The sequence below is a fragment of the Pleurodeles waltl genome, chromosome 11 (genome assembly GCF_031143425.1).
Source record: "Pleurodeles waltl isolate 20211129_DDA chromosome 11, aPleWal1.hap1.20221129, whole genome shotgun sequence".
In the NCBI taxonomy this organism is placed as follows: Eukaryota; Metazoa; Chordata; class Amphibia; order Caudata; family Salamandridae; genus Pleurodeles; species Pleurodeles waltl.
This window is the reverse complement of record NC_090450.1, coordinates 594,368,207-594,383,304: the sequence shown is the minus strand read 5'-3', so window position 1 is coordinate 594,383,304 and position 15,098 is coordinate 594,368,207.

Genomic DNA, 15,098 nt, shown 5'->3' with positions numbered 1-15,098 from the left:
CACACCTATAATTACTTTTGCACACGCAACACCCAAAATAACACTCAACCAACTACGAATCCTACCCCTATTATCATTATCTCTAATGTTACTCATGATCTGTAAAGAATCAGAGAGCAGAATAATATAAAGCAAACAATCAACTTGAGGACAATCTAAAGTTCTTTTCTCTTTCTAGCAAAGTCTTTCTTTAGCAAGTATTTACAGCGTTTCACTCACTCCCAGGACCCTTTGTCAAATCAAATTAGCAGCTTGTCATAATCGGTTTTTCAGAGTCAATTCAGGTTAACAGTGTCACATCCGGTAATTTATCAGTCTCTTTTCTCAGGTTTCTCTCCCTGTTCAAACCGTCTCTTATTTGTGGGCAACTTCAAGTACCATAATATTGACCCGGAATTTCACGATCAAAACAAAATGGCAATAATTGTTGTTGCCACTCAGCTGATGTCGCATAAGCCCATTCAGGACCTGCGTACCTCCTGTTTGCAACTCTTTTTCTTTTCAGTTTGCGATCACCCTGCAATTCTCCTTCACTGAGATCTTCCTTCCTTGTTGTGTCAACTTCTTCCTCTATTGTTTCGTTAATGACCACTTTCTCCTTTGCAGCTTGTGGTTCCGGCCAGTTAGCTCCTTTAAGTGTTTTCCTACCACTCGGCTTTTCAGGATGGTGATCAGTGCCCTCCTCTTGTGCTATGGTGTTTTCTTTTGATGGCTCTGCAAGCAGCTCAGGAGGAGTCGGAACACTTTGACCTCCTTCTGCCTCACCTCCTTCGCCTTCAGGGTCTGTCAGGGGTTCAACTTCAAACCCGTATCCGTCTGCTTCTGGAAGAACCTCTCTTTGGGTCGGTCCTCCTGGCGCCTCAGTTGAGATAGGCTCACCATCAACCCTCTGGATTTCGTTTGCTGGCTGAGTGACCAAGCCGTCCTCAACTGGCTCTCCTTCAGTCTCAGTTCCCCTTTGATTACTCTCCGGCCCTGAGACTTCCTTTTCTGCAGCTGTTGCTTTTGACAACTCAAGTTCCTCATCAGTTGGACACATCACCTTCTTTGTGTGACTAGCATGGATCCAGTTCGGGAGTCCTGCACATTTCACAGCAGTAGTAGTTGTCAGTATCACTTGATATAGCCCCTTCCAACGTGGCTCCAAACACGACTTCCTCCCGTGTTTCTTGACAACAACCCAGTCACCGGCTTTCAGAGTGTGACCTGGATCATTTATCGGTGGCAGTGTGGTTGCTTCCACCTGGTGAGAGAAAGAGCGGACCACGTCAGCCAGAACCTTGCAGTAGTCCAACACCATATCATCCGTGATATTCACAAGAGCATTTGCAGGCACTGCGGGCAACCTCATAGCTCGGCCCATGAGAATTTCATGAGGAGACAGTCCTGTTTTCTTGTCGGTGTATTTCTCATTGACATTAGCACTTAGGGCAGTGCATCTGGCCACTTCAGATTTGTAGCTGCACACATTTTTGCCATTCTCGACTTCAAGGTACCATTCATTTGCTCCACTAGTCCTGATGCTTCAGGGCAGTAGCTACAGTGCAATTTCTGTTCAATGTTCAGTGCAGCACACAAGAGCTTAATCACCACATTGTTGAAGTGACTTCTCCTATCCGATTCTAAAGAGATCGGAAACCTGAAACGTGGTATCACCTCCCCAAGAAGCAGCTTCACTACTGTGAGACTGTCATTTCTACGTGTAGGGTAAGCTTCAATCCAGTGACTGAAAATGCACACAATCACCAACACTTACCTCAGACTTCTACACACAGGCATTTCAATATAATCCATGTGCATTCTGCTAAATGGACCTCCTACTCTCCCAATGTGGCTCAAATTCACCACGGTCCCTTTTCCCGCATTCATCTGCTGACAGATGATGCACCTGTGACAGATAACTTCTACAGCTTGTCTGAATTTTGGATTGAACCAATCGATTTTGAACAACCTGATCATTGCGTCTCTCCCAAAATGAGCTTGACCATGGTACAACCTCGCAAATTGTGACAAAAGGCTGTTTGGCAAAACCATTTTCCCCTCATCTGAAACCCATATATCATCAGGTCTTTGTACACATTTCATTTTGAGCCAAGAGCGTTTCTCCTCTCTGCTGGCACGTCCCTGCAACAATTTTAACTCTTCCAGTGTGTCAACCACCCTCAAAGCATGACCTGAGCATGTTTCATTTTCAGTTTCAGGTAACAATTCCCACTGGTCTTGAAACGATATACAATTCAATGCACAGAACCTTGCGACTTGATCTGCATATCCATTTCCCATTGACACAAAAGTCTTGTGATTTAACAGGAGCATTGCATTTCACCACGGCAATTTCAAGAGGTAACTGAATCGCATGCAACAATTCCTTAATTTTTCTGCCATTTTTCACTGGAGAATCAGAAGAGGTCAGGAAACCCCTCTGTGACCACAGCTGGCCAAAATCATGGACAATTCCAAATCCGTATCTGCTGTCAGTATAGATAGTGACTTTCAAATTTTCGGCGGCATGGCATGCCCTTGTAAGAGCAACCAATTCAGCCACTTGAGCAGAGTATACTCTTTCGAGCCAGGATGCTTCTAGGATACCAGAAATTGTACACACGGCATATCCGGCTCTCAGTACTCCTACTGAGTCTCTCAGGCATGAACCCACAACAAAAATAATGTAATCATTCTCTTCCAATTGGGTATCTTTAATGCCGGGTCTCGGTTTGGTGCACAGCATCCTCAGCATCATAAATTTCTGCATTTTCATTAGGAAGCAAAGTTGCTGGGTTCAACACAGTACATATCTTCGAAGATACATTTGGTGACCCCCATATAATTGTTTCATACTTAGTCAGGCGAGCATTCGTCATATGCTGAGTCTTTGTTCGGGTTAACAGAATTTCAACTGAATGTGGGACCATTACTGTTAAGGGATGTCCCATCACTATACCTTCACACTGAGTGTGGCTTTGACCAACTGCTGCAACTGCACGCAAACAACCCGGTAAGGCTGCTGTGACTGGGTCCAAAGTAGCTGAAAAATACGCTACTGGGCGGTTTACACCTCCATGGACCTGTGTCAGGACAGACAAAGAACAAGCATCACGTTCATGACAAAACAGTACAAAAGGCTTTGTGTAATCAGGCATACCTAAAGCTGGTGCCCTGCATATGCTTTCCCTCAGTTCAATGAATGCCCTCATCTCTTTCTCGGACATGGTTATGGCACCTGGGCCATCCTGAATTTCTTTGACAGTCAACCTCACCAAAGGTTTAGAGATAATCGAGAAGTTGGGAATCCACTGATGACAGTAGTCCACCATTCCCAAAAACATCCTAACGTCCCTCTTGGTTGTCGAGGGATTAATCTGCAATTTGGCTGTCACCCTTTCTTTAGATATTTTCCTCGACCCTTTTTCAATCAGGTGGCCTAAGTACTTCACCTCTTTCTGACAGTACTGTAGCTTCTTTGGGGACCCTTTATGTCCATTCTTTCCCAAATGATTCAGTAAGGCAATAGTATCGTACCTGCAGTCATCTTTCGTTTTGGACGCAATCAACAAATCATAAATATACTGTACTAGAGTCGAACTAAAAGGAAATTCAAATGATTCCAAGTCCTTCTTCAATAGCTGATTGAAGATGGAAGGTGATTCTGAAAACCCTTGAGGAATTCAACACCAACTGTAAACCTTGTCCAAGAATTTGAAACTGAAGAGAAATTGGCTATCCTCATGAAGAGGCACCGAAAAGAATGCTTGAGACAGGTCCACGACTGTGAACCACTCTGCATCACACGTAACCTGAAACATAATCACAGCTGGATTTGGCACTATGGGGCAACATTTTACCACAATCTCATTAATTTTTCTCAGGTCTTGGACAATTCGAACTTTCCCACAAGGCTTTTTCAGGCCCATTATTGATGAATTACACGGGCTGCTCATCACTTCTTTTAGGACCCCTTGCTTTACAAAGTCTGCGATTATCTGCGTCACCTGTATAAGGACATCTTGTGCCATGTGGTACTGCGGTACTTGAGGAAACACTGCATTTGGCTTCACTTCTACATTGACTGGTTCTACTCTTTTTATCAGTCCCACTTCCTTTCCTGTCAAGTCCCACACTTTCTCTGTCACTGTTCCCTGTAATTTGATTGGCAAATCAGTCACTGTGAACATCGGGAAGAAGGTTATCAAAGGGTACTCCTCATCTACAGTCTTCGGTTCTGAGATTTTACCATTCTCCCCTTCATCATCCCTGTTTGTCTGCACCTCAATCCCTTCATTTGAACAGGTAATCGAACACCTCGTCTTACACAATAAGTCTCTTCCCAGTAGGGATACGGGACTCGAGTCACAAACTACAAGCCTATGTAATCCCTGGAAGGTACCAATCTCAACTTGGACCGGATCTGTAATCGGATTTGTCAGGAGCTGATTTGCTACTCCTACCACCCTTATGGTACGCCCCAAAAGTGGCAATTTCGGAACCTCTGCACTTCTGACTGTAGAGCGTGTAGCTCCTGTATCAACCAGGAATGAAACCTTGTGACCCATCACCTTTCCTTGCACATAAGGTCCCCTCTGATCTACTTCTAGGAACGCTGCATGCCTGCACTCCTCACTATCTGAACAATCATCCGACCATTCATCATTTATTCCATCCTCACCACGCAATGGGAACTGTTGTACTGTGTTGTTTTGACTCATTGTTTGACCTGTGACCTGTTGAGGAAGCATCACCTGTTGCTGTTACATAGGAGCTAATGGTAACTGCATTTGCTGTCTAGGTACCATGGGAATCTACTGCTGTACCTGCTGCATCTGTGCTGCTTGAACACGTGGCATTTGTGTTTGTTGCATGGGCTGGAGACCCTGCATCTGAACCATATTATTCTGAAAGTTTGGATTTGGACCCCTCATTTTCGGACCCCTTACATTTTGAAATGTACCTACATCATTGCTTTGTTGAACAACACCATCCTGCACCATCATTGGGCACTCCCGCTTCCAGTGTCCCATGCCCCCGCATGCATGACATGGTAACATCTTTTTCATCCCTTGCACATCATTCTGAACCACAACCGTATTTAAATCTGGACCACGGTTCACAAAACTTCCTTGACCTCGTCCTCTCGGTTGTGTCTGAAACATCCCATTTCCTTGCTGTTGCTGCTGTACCATCTGCTGTACTCCATTTCCCTGCATCCCTGCTTGAGCTGCTCTAATTTGCATCACCATCACCTTCTCTTTCAGCTTTTTCTGCTTCAATTCAATCTCAACACCTCATCAATCGGCTTCGCTTGCCAACAGATCAAATGATTCTTAATCATCTGGCTAATCTCTGGCCTCAGTCCTTCAACAAATCTGAACACAAGGTGATTCATGTCTTTCGGTTCTATGACCTCAGTGCCACTATAGTGTTTGAATGCCTTTAACAGTCTCTCATAGTAAGCATGTATCGACTCTTTGCCTTCCTGTGACGTTCGATCAATCTTCTGCCAATCAGTAACTTTCGGCGACACCTTCTGCTTCAAAAACTCAATCACCTTATGGTAATACCTCATCACATCAGGAGACGGTGCTCCAGTAGCCTTGTCCCTTGTCGGTTCCTCTGTTGGCCAATCCACACTCCTCTTGCATCAAGCCACAAATCAGCTGAGACTATAATCTCAAACAATGTATTCAAGTCTTCCCAAAGACATTTCGCAAGTTTCATAAAACCTGTCCGTCTGCTGATACCACTCTATTGACTTCTACCTCAACCTGGGGTAGTCATTTGTGAATGACATAATGTCACCGCTAGACCACGGTACATGGACTACAACCCCTCCAGCTGTTTCTCTCATTGGTAAAATTGTTATTTTTCCCGTGTCTGGTGCAGCTTTCGCCTGCTTCGGTTCCGGGCAGTCACTTTTCTCTTTATCTCTCTTCTTTGCCCATCTGCCTTCCCACTTCTCTAATGCTCCCCAAATTTGAGCACTCTGCAATATCTCTTTGAGGTGTGCCTTCATTCCAGTAGATCTCATGTGATCAAAATCTTTAGGTTCAAAGTCTAACCTATAACTCCTCTTCAAATACTTAGTTTTGTCTAAGTCTATGCCGTATTTGTCCGCTAAGTTTGCCAACCTCTGATGCACCCTGCTCACTTTGGTTATCTTGGGGCACAGAAACCTTAATTCTCCTTCAGTGTATGACTCTAATCTGTTCACCCCCATCGTTCCTTCTACTAAGTCTGTGGCTTCCACACCCAGCCTCACAAAATTCAGGTATTCCTCTCTTTCTGATCTCTCTGCAGTCACTGAAGTAGTCTGTGGAGTGTTGAGTTTGTCTAACCTCTTGTTCAATTGTTGCGCTGTTAAGCCTTGCAACAAAACATTTTTAGAGTGTTTTCTGCTTTTCTCATTCTCCTCACTAATTTCTGATGCCTTTGTCGTATGGCCATTAAATCCCAAATCGCTAATGCCTCAAACTGAGCCGGTCTTGGAGGCGGTTTTTGCTCACTTAACACCCTCCGCAAATTTTCCAAAATTCTTAGAATAAACTCCGGAAACGCCAAACATCCTTCCTTTTCTGTCATTTAGCACCACTGCTTTAGCCAAAGACATGGCACGACTCCCTTCTCCTCCATTACGGTATAAGCCGGAGTATCCTCTGACGGTGTAGGCTCCCCCACACTCGCGGTAATATATGTATCTCCCCTCAAATCATTCTTTAGATCCTTGAAAAACTTCATTTTTGTGTCTTTTTATTTTGTTTAGAATCTAATCAGGAGGTGACTTTAACAACCCAGAACACTCTTCGCCTACCCTCTCAACCAATTGCCTCTGACAGATGGCTGCCAATTCGTGCCCGACCCCTCTCAGCAACTGACCTATCCCAGCATGGCTCCAATGACGTCACACTCACACACACTGCGGCTGACAAAGGCTTGCGGCTTGTCTTCCTCACTCTAAATCCACACAAAAACTAATGTAATATATTGCGAGCACCTCAACAATAAACTCAAATTTGCCGGTTTACTACAGGAAGGGTAACACAATTGCATCAAAACTTTACGAAGATTTCACTTGAAGCCTCGCCGCTACTCTCTCCTTCTCAGATCCCGTACTCGCAAGCAGAATTCGACCCGCAAATCCTACTCTCGACTTGTCAATGGTTTGTTCTAGTGCACTTTAGAACTTGCCAAATCTCCATCGAAGGTTTCACTCACACATTTGACTCAAACCCAACTTGTCAACCACACCCGATTGACCTATTAAACCGCACAAATTACAACACAAACCAAGTGTCTCATACACTTCCCAATATACTCCGGAGTCTCAGACTTCGACGGGTCCGTACATCACCAACAACCAAGTGGACAATTTTTTAGCACAAAGCGCCACACTAACATGAAGTTCGCCGACTTCCCTACTCTCATACTGCGGAGTACGTCCACTCCTACTAAAACATTACCTGGCCTAAATTCACACAAACCTCACAATTCACTTGCGGTATGCATAAGCTGAGCAAGCGCAAATTCTACACCACACATACTAACACTAGAACGCCGAGAACATACCCAACTCACTTCGGCAAGCTCCGAGATTCCGGGAAAATCATTTGGGACTGAGGGGCACATCATACCTCCAATTTGCATTATTTCAAAAACACTTTTAAACAATGGTCCCTCTTCCTAGGGCCCCAAAGGGCCAAAACCGTCTTCTGCTACCAGAACTGCGAACGCGTCCCTTACTATATAATTTATTCACTCTGGGACTCGTTTTAGGCCGATTGATCTTTTGACCCTGATTGAAGACACCTTAAAACGAGATAACTAATCAACATGTCAATCAACAAGTCAATAACGTCAACAATAATCACCATAACAAATCAATTCAATGTCATTAATGAGAATCAGGACACACCATGACCTTTCAGTCATGAATAACCACACCGAATTTGTAAGGATTTGATTTTTATTCCCTATTCATTACAATCTACTAGCAAGTTTATTAGTCGCAAAACCATAAAACACATCAACACCGCTATAATATGGCAATTAGAATAAGATTTCATCAAAGCAAGAATCATAAAAATTAGAACATAGCACGATGTCAGCATGGATTAATCTTAGCAGAGTATCATTAGCGTATTATTCAACAAAGCATTGATTCAGTCATTTTGTCTATTTGCGTCCGTCTAATGAACCCTTAACTAACCTTGAATTAGCATTGGCATGTTGGGCTTCATGCAAAACAATTTTGGCAACACGAATTTAGAAAACATCTATCTATGGTCTCTGTCAAAAGAAGCAGTTGGTACCTAGAAAGGAAAGTCAAACAGACAATTACAATTTCATCATCATATAGTTACCCTCCATCATGGGTCAGCATACAGAGTCGATCTTCATCCTCAGGACCTTAGTTGATTCGCCATCAACCAGGAAACACAGCAAAGTTCAGCAAGACGGGGTAAAAAGGGACACTTCCCTCATAGGGAGGAGAAGTATAGAACGGGCAAGATAAGGGTAAGATGGTTTGAAGAGTCAAGCAGCAAAGTCTTTAAGCAGAGTGAAAAAGTGTCTAGGTAATAGCAAGAATAATTTGCAATGTCATCTCTCTAATGGCCCCTCGTGTAAAAGGGTTTTATCGCTTTTCTGTTGTACAGTCCCCTAATTTCCAATTGGGCAGGTTTGGCGCACCACTATCTCCATCCAATAGTTTACTGCTTGTCCTATCAAAATTGTCACCTCATAACAGTTATCACGTAGTTCATTGGTTCTTGTGATTGACGTCTCCAACGGGTAGAATGTCCGGTATGATTTCATATTCTCGTGGTCCTCTCGCATCCCCAGTCAGTAGTTCCATTGTCTATACTGGTTTAGGCGACCTTGTACCTGTTGCAAGTTTACACTGTTGCATTCAGCAAGAATGTTTCCTTGAGCAAGTTGAGTTTCATGAGAACGGATCTACTACAGTTGCACTCATCGTCTAGCTTCTGGAAAAATACGATTACATGTCCTTCAGCAAGTCAGCACAATGCACGTTGGAAAAACACGTTTAATATGCAACCGGGCAGCTAGGCCTCGACTCATACTAACTAAGGCCCAGTGAATTAATTAGCAAAACCTTAACATATAACCCTTAATACGAATACAAAATCATACATTAGTACATCAACAATTCATTATTAGTCAATTTTATTAGTCACCGTATATATTGACGGCCACTCCCCGTGGGCACATTTCAAACACACTTTTAGTAAAACACAGCAATATTTTTTTCTATGCAGCATTAATATGCATTAACTCACAAACATTTTCATGTTAATTTTGATTATGAGAGCTACGCTCCAACAGGGCATAATGCTATATTGTTTTAACTGACTTCAGACTCATAGATTTGAACAAATCAATCAAGCCTATTTTTCTAAAGTTTGTGAATATCTCTGAACAATTCAAAGACATTTACCCTCTGAGTGGACACAAAGATAAGCACTTTTCTTGAAACGTAATCTCTGCAGGAGATAAAACTGGAGAGGATAAATTGATTCAGGGGTCTCATCCATTTTTGGTGTCAATATTTATGGTATAGAGTTAGCAGGTACTCCTGTGTGTTCCTCACTGGCCTCCTCTTCCTCTGCCCCCGGTACTCTTTGACAGGTCCTTCTCATACATTCTGAAAAAAGATTGTTTGTCTACTGATAATTTTCTGTACTATATGAATTTGAAGGAGGTTCATCTGATGACAAAGGTAACGTTGAGTTGGAGTTTGAGAAATTGACAAGTTTCCTCCACTGATACTGCTTGCCATGAAAAAACTTGATATCTTGTTTTAATCCCTCTAAATTGTAGTCAGTTGCACATTTGATAATTTCAGCCACCTCCGTCTCAACTTCCTCTATCTTCATTTGAGGATTTGATACTAGCACACTGCCTCTTAACTGTTTCTCCATCTCCTCACTCTGTTTTCCTAACATCATAATCACTTTTTGAGCAGTTTCAATTATAAGCGCCATACAGTCTTTGTAGTACTTACTTGATATGTGTGTCTAACACTCTTTAAATTTAGCAATCTCTATAAAGAACCCATAGTTGTTTTTATCCTGTAATCCCACTTCTATAATTTCAGTCTTACTAATATTTAACCATACATTTTACACAGAGCTTGGTTCAATTTCTTCTTAAAGCAGATTAATTGATCTCACTAAACAGAAGCCATAACTGCAATCAAATATGTGGTCCATAAAGGGGTTGTTCCCACTAGTGGTTCTTCTAAATTACTTATCTGGACATGTTAGAAAAATCCTCACTCAATATCTGATCCAATTTTCACTCAATAGCTGGTCCAATTTTCATACATTTATTATCTGCTAACTCATTCCCTATGTGTACATCCCACATGATAGTACCACTAAATCAGTAATGAACCTTAGGCCCTCATTACAACCCTGTCAGTCAGTGATAAGGTGGCGTTATTACTGCCAACAGGTTTGGCAGTAACTACCGCCAAATCATGACCATGGTGGTGAGAACCCCCATAGACAGCCACTTTACCACACCGACCGCCAGAGCGGAAATAACAGGCACCACAGCGGTAGCGGGCTACAGCCAGGCAGAAGCCAATGTTCTGCCCACTGTATTAAGACACAGGAAACCACCACCTTTTCTGGGGCGGTACCAACAACATCAAAAGCCTAGCGAAAACAGACCTCAGAAGGGAAAGGACTCACCTTTAGAGACACAGGGAACAACCACACCGCCATGGAGCCTGAACCTCGGATCTTCCCATTGATTTTCTACGTCCTGCTCTACCACGAACACCAACGATAGCGAAGACGACCACGGTGAGTACAGCCTCCTAGCACACAAGGGAGGGGGGGAAGAGAGTGACACACACACGTAAAACCCCCACCCCCATTCCCAACACCATACACACAATCAGATGCAGTAATACATTTTTACCCCATACCCCTCAGGAATAATGCAAGGACAAAAGGAATTGATGAAAGTGAGTGTAATAATATAAATACAGTAAAAAACAAAAATTCAATCTAATGGTATATACATATGTACAGTTCAAGGGACACTGCCCAGTCCTCAAAGTGCGTGGGCCACAGCCCAAGGCCCCACTTGTCAACTGCAGCAACACGGAGAGAACACTGCAGGGGCATCAGTTGGAAAATAGGCAGGCACCTCAGGGGGATGGGGAATGGGGGTCACCTCAGCCGGCAGATGGAACAACACCACTGGTCTTGGAGGGGGCAACATGCCCTGTGCTTGGTCCTGGGGAGTGCAAGGCCACAGTCTCTCAAGTGGGTGACTTGCCCACATGCTCTGGAGGGGGCAACATGCCCTGTGCTTGGTCCGGGGGAGTGCAAGGCCACAGTCTCTCAAGTGGGTGACTTGCCCACATGCTCTGGAGGGGGCAACATGCCCTGTGCTTGGTCCTGGGGAGTGCAAGTCCACAGTCTCTCAAGTGGGTGACTTGCCGACTGGCTCTGGAGGGGGCAACATGCCCTGTGCTTGGTTCTGGGGAGTGCAAGGCCACAGTCTCTTAGGTGGGTGCCTTCCCAACTGGTTCTGGAGGGGGCATCGTGCCCTTGGTGGCTGAGGTGCTTGACTGGGTTATTGCCACCCTGGCCAGATGTGAAGGACAGGGGGAGGGGAAGGAAAGAGTTAAATGGTGGAGAGGAAAAGCTTCTTAAAGACATTGGGGCGGGAAGAGGGAGAAGGTTTGGGAGTGGAGGAAGAGGGAGTGGTTGTAGGAGGTGCCTGTCTGCTGTGTTTGGGTGCAGGTGCATGGGCTGGGGGGTGTCTGAGTTTTTGCGTTTGTGTACCTTAGGAGGGGGGGACAGACGCAGTGGGAGAGGACATAGGGGACGCGTGCAGGGCTGTTGTGGTGGTGTCTGCCAGTGAGGTGTGTGTTCTGCTAGGTGTGGTGGTGATGCCGGTTGCAAATGAGGATGTAGTGCATGCAGGTGTGTGTGTAAATGCAACTGGAAGGGAGGTGGAGGAGGAGGAGGAGGGGGCCACAGTGGAGGCAGTGGATTTTGGTATGTCTGCATCTGGATGGTGTTTGTGTGAGTGCCTGTGGGATGATGTGTGGTGCTTGTGTTTGCCTGTGACATTCGTGTGTGTTGTCCTGTGTGCATGCTCGTCTGCCTGTGCACTTGGGATAGGTTGGGGTTGAGGGGAATGTGATTGGGAAGAGGTAAGTTGGAGGGGGGAGGGTGGAAACAGGACAATGGCTGCCATCAGAGAGGAGGCCAGAGCCTGGATTGATCTCTGTTGGGCCGCCAAGCCAGTGTGAATGCCCTCCAGAAATGCATTTGTCTGTTGCATTAGGGCTGCCAGCCCCTGGATGGCATTCACAATGGTTGACTGCCCAACAGAGATGGATCTCAAGAGGTCAATAGCCTCCTCACTCAGGGCAGCAGGGCTGACTGGGGCAGGGTCTGAGGTGCCTGGGGCGAAGGAGATGCCCACCCTCCTGAGTGAGTGGTCACAGGCAACTCGATGAGGAGCTGCCGGGAGGGTGCTGCTGGTATGGGGTTGGCCGCTGTACCTGTAGCTGGGGTGGTCACAGAGGTGTCCGACACCACGAGGGAGCTTCCATTGGAGGAGGTATCAGAGTCTGAACTGTCCCCTCCTATGTCCACTGTGGTGCTCCCCTCGCCCTCCATCCCACTGGTACCCTCAGCGTTGGTGGACTCTGCCCCCTTGGTCCTGTGGGATGCAGCTTCTCTGTCACCGGTGCCTCTTCTCTTCCGCCAGATGATGCTAATGCACATAAGGACAGGATGACAAAACAAAAAGGGGCGGGGAGACAAAAGATACACTGGGTCAATGGCTGCACCAACACCACTGTTGGTGTACACACCACCGTCAATCACAGGGAACAGCCCTACGCACTATGCAATGCACCACCAGTAATAATGGTTGCCACCAGGGCATGAGGAGGGGTACATACCGCCAACTGCAGCACACCTTAGACTCACACAGCCCTGACCAGTAGTGGATGCCTACAAGCTAGGTAGCAGGATTATCATATAAGAACCCTGCCCAACATGGGACCTACTCTGCAATGTCTGGGGGCACCCACTCACACACATCCCCCATCCGGGTACCCCCCTACCATGCAGAAGTTGTAATGATGGTCACTGTACTCACCCCCTTTTGGCTGCTGTGATGCCTTCAAACGCCCATCCAGCTCCGGATAGGCCACAGCCAGTATGCAGGCCATCTGGGAGGTCAGGGTTCGACGGGCACCCCTTCCTCGTTGGGAGGCCATCCCAGCTGGGCATCCGCCATCTTCCATGCCCAGCATCTCCGGTCCGCCCACCGTTTCCGACAGTGGGTGCTCTGCCTGCCGTAGACCCTCAGGGTTCGCACGTCCTTGACAATGGCACACCATATACATTTCTTTTGATGGGCACTGACCTGCAGAGAAATACACACAGGAAAAGGTATCACTACAGACCATCCAGTCTGTTATACTTATGGCCCACCATACCTCTTCACATCGCCATTTGCACACTTAGGGCCCAGCACACAAGCTGCACGCTGCCCATGGGACATCCACCCACCCCCCTACACAAGGCCTTCACACACACCACTCCATGCATTAATTCCCCATGCATCGTGCTCACAGTGTACTAACCTGTTGGTGTGGAGGCCCATACAGCAGTCCGTACTGGGGTAGGACCCCTTCCACCAGTTGCTCCAACTTCGCTAAGGTGAAGGCAGGGGCCCTTTCCCCAGTCACAAGAGCCATGGTAGGTTCCAGACACAGGTCACAGAGGCACTTGCAGTGTAGGTCCTATCCTGTTGAAGGTCAGGTAGCAAGCGAGTGATCAGATAGAAACTGGTGGTTACGTCTGCGGCAGTGCATACCGTCACCACCGGCGTACATCGCCATTGGCCACGGTAACCCATAGGGCCCAATAATAACCAATGTGGAGTTGCACGGCGGATCCCGACCGCCTACCGCAACTGCACACAACGTCAGCGGAATTACCTCACTTCTACATGTCCCTCCACACAGGACAGCCGCACGCCATTTCAAGGGGGGGGCAGGCCCTGGATAAAAACCACTTCACAGTTTGAAATTGGACATACAGGACAAATGCCACTTATACAATAAAAATGAACATGCATTGTACTGTTGTCACTACGATGTACAGTTTGTGACTGGCTACTCACTCTTTTGCCCCATAGATTGCTACCGCTGCGGGTGAATAGGAGATGGAGACATACCCCCATGTACAGACCTCTGGTGGACTTGGCAACAATGAGGACAGGCACATTATCCTCACCTATAGACTTTATAGGGCCACAATTACGGAGCTGTGTGACCAATTGGAGCCTGACCTAATATCTGCAATCCGTCACCCCACTGGGATCCCCCCTCTTGTGCAAGTCCTATCTGGGCTCCATTTCCTGGCAACTGGTAACTTTGAAGTGACAGTGGGTTTGGCATTAGGAATGTTACAGTTAATGTTCTCAATAGTGTTGACCAGAGTGTTGCCTGCTCTGATTAAACACATATGCAGCTACATTGTTTTCCCCCAGGTGGAGGATTTGGCCACTGTGAAAGCTGATTTCTATGCAATGGGACATATCCCCAACATAATTGGGGCAATTGATAGTACACATATTGCATTTGTCCCCCCGTCAAAATGAACAAGTGTTCAGAAATTGAAAGAGTTCCCACTCCATGAATGTCCAGATGGTGTGCTAGGCAGACCAGTACACCTCCCCTGTCAATGCTAGGTATCCTGGGTCAGTGCATGATGCCTTTATTCCAAGGATTAGCAGCATCCCAAATGTGATGGTCCAACTACAGAGGCACCGGGTGTGGCTAATAGGTGAGCCCTGGTTCCCACCCAGTATATGTTGGTGTATGGGTATGGTGTGGGCCATATGGGATTGTGTATGGCTAAATGTTGTCCCTCGATATTTGCAGGTGACTCTGGTTACCCCAACCTATCATGGCTACTGACCCCTGTGAGGAATCCCAGGACAAGGGCAGAAGAACGTTACAATGAAGCACATGGGAGAACAAGAAGGATTATCAAACGTACCTTTGGCCTCCTGAAGGCCAGGTTTCGGTGCCTCCA